Below are 3,243 nucleotides of genomic sequence, written 5' to 3' on the forward strand. Positions count from 1 at the left end.
AGTGCATTGTTATTGAGATCACATCGAAATAAATATTTTTACTGTCATCATGTTCGACGCCTCTTAAGAACTTTGGCTGATGCTTATTTTTTTTTAATCAACACAATTTTTCAAACAGTTCTAAAAACTAGATTCTAGAATACAAATAATACAAAATAAGATTAATTTTTAATATCATAGTACTTGTAGTAAAGATCATAGATGATCATTAAGTATCAACATTTTATTTATATCATATTCAACGAAACCAAAGCACTTAAGCCGATACTTCTTATTTTTTTTTTTTTAACCAAAAATAAAACAATTTCTTGAAAAATCTTTAAAACTAGATTCTAGAAAACAAACAATACAATAAGATCCATTTGAGATAAATCTACTTGCTATTATTGAGATCGTGTATGATTATATCATCAAGCATCAATCTACTAACTAAAAAATCAATACTTCTTATTTTTTTTTTTTTTTTTTCAAATATTTAAAACTAACCAAATATGTGTCTAAGTCAACTATTCAACGAAAATAAAACATTTAAGTCGATAATTTTTTCTTTTTTCAAAATTAAAAGCAAAACGATGTTTTAAACACCTTCAAAAACTGGATTGTAGAATATAAAAAAGCAATACAATATAAGATCAATTTGAGATAATAGTACTTGCAGTGGATATTATTTATGATTTGCACCATAAAAGCATCAATATTTGATTCATGTAGTATTGAATATAATTAACGAACCTAAACCGATTCTTCTTATTTTCTTCTTAAATTTAAAGTAAAACAATTTTTTAAACATCCCTACAAACTAGATTCTAGAATACAAACAATGTAATATTAGATCATTTTAAGATCATTGCACTTGTACTTAAGATCATAAATGATTATCATGAAGTACTCATCTACTTACTGAAGAACCAATACTCCTTTTTTTTTTTTCAAATATTTAAAATGAATCAGATATGTGTCAGAACGTCAACTACTTAAGATCTAAAACATGAATAAGACAATAATAGAGATATAAATTTATATTTTGATCTTTAAGCTTGACGAATATCCAGATTTTTCTTGTGTGCATTTCTGATTTCCGTAAGTTTCTGACCTATACTTTTCTCAATAGTTTTAACATCCTGAGCCGTCCAACGTTTTTCCCGAGCTATTTCTTGAGCATACGCTAAAAAAGAAATAAGCTCTTATTATTCTATTTACTTACATTACTTTCTTCTTTCAAAAAATGATATTTTTATTTTGTTACTGAAACATTATCTTAAATTGTGTATAGTTTAAATTATAATTACAAAATCTTATACTAAATAGAAAAAATAAAAAAATTAACCAGTGTCGAATTTATTTACTGAAAAAGACACTTACCAACGACGGCATCTTTGGCACCTCCATGCAACGGTAAAACGTTTGGATCTTTCTTCCCCCTCATTGCCTTTCCGGTTAAAGTGCTGCGTTGTAAGATTTCTGCTTTTATCACCCCTTCTAATAGTTGTCGTGCAAGGTGCGATGCTTGAGAAGATGTACGTCTTGCTGTATCTGACACGGTCTTTTTCACATAAATGTTATTTTTTAACAGGACCATCTAGGAAGATAAATATAAAAAATTGAGAGAAAGATTAAATGAATTTTATCAGATATTTTATATCTTTGAATTCCTTACATCGGCACTCGCAACGCCCAAGAGATGATCATCATTGTCTAAACTTGATTGTTGAACTTCTGACTCCCTGCCATTGTTATCTAGCTCTTTATAACAATGAAATTTAAAATATTCATTATTTATTTTTTTGCTTAAGTACTACTAATAGTTAAATAAATAGAGCAGCTCATAAACTTACCATCATTTTTCGTACTTTCCAGTGTAGAGTTTCCACTAGCCGAAGGCGAATGAGTCTTTGAGGATGTATTTTTTCCTCTTTAGGTAGAGAGTTTTTCTTGTTAAGGGCCGAACGATCGGATGAATCGTCTCTACGACTAGAGTGTTGATCTACCTTTCCAGTACTTTTTGGCTTTTCAAGATTTTCAGTTGAATCTTCTAATGAACTAATGTCGGACACTTCATCCTTTTTAGATTTACTATCATCTTCCGAGTTTTCACTAGATGAACTCGATTCATCTTTTTAAACTTTTTGATTTCTATATTTAAAATTAATAAACAAAATCATTAAAAGTAGAAATAATATTCAAACAATTTCCAGAATGTGAATCTATGAGACAGAATTAATTTTTTCTTCATAAAAAAAATAAATAAAATAATTAAAAATTTTTAATTTTTGAAAAAATGCACTTGGAGATTTTTAAATTTCCTATTGTGCATTTTTATATTTTTCAATAATTTCCGTTCTATGTATTTTTTTTTTTTTTTTTTTTTTTCATAAAAACTATCTAATTTTTTTTTCTTAAGAAAAATTCATCATTCTCGTCTAAATTCGCTCAACAGACAGAATAAATTTTTTATTCATAAAAAAATAAGTAAAATAATTTAAAATTTTTGAAAAAATGCACTTGGAGATTTTAAAATTTTCTACATGTGCATTTTTTTATTTTTCAATAATTTTCGCTCTATATATATTTTTTTTTTTTTTTTTTCATAAAAAACTATCTATTTTTTTTTATATATAAGAAAAATTCATCATTGTCGTCTAAATTCGGTCGAGTAATAATTCAATTTATAAAAATTAATACAATAAATTTTAGATTATACCTTAGCTTGTTTATCATTTTCCTTTGATTTATTGGATTTCTTATCATAATCCGAAGGAGAGTAACTTCTTTTTTTTTCTCTCTTGCGTTTTAGTTTGGAATCTAAAATTTATGGCGTGATAAATTTTTTATAATCAGGAAAATTAATTAAACATAAAATTAAAAGTTTATATCGATGAGAGTAAATTGTATAAATAAATCCTACTTACCGGTTTTTTTAATGACGCGGCCAGTGTAAATTTTTGATCTATAAAAAAATTTTGTTTCATCTTCAATTTTAAGAGAAGCCGGATCACCAACAATATCCTCACTTCCGACAATAACATTTGTTTTTAACTCCTTCGATTTAATGGCAAACATTGTGACAAATCAAAGTAGTTATGATAAAGTAACCGCCAATTTTTTCTAGGTTATGTATCTGGCAATACTTTACGACGAAATGAAAACCTATAATTTATAAATTATGTTAAATTATTTTATATGTCAAATAGTATTTTATTAATAGATAGATCGTATTAAATATAATAAAAATAAATATTCATA

Source organism: Cotesia typhae, unplaced genomic scaffold (assembly GCF_013202065.1).
Source record: "Cotesia typhae breed Kobodo isofemale line unplaced genomic scaffold, CoteBio_Ctyphae scaffold_13, whole genome shotgun sequence".
In the NCBI taxonomy this organism is placed as follows: domain Eukaryota; kingdom Metazoa; phylum Arthropoda; class Insecta; order Hymenoptera; family Braconidae; genus Cotesia; species Cotesia typhae.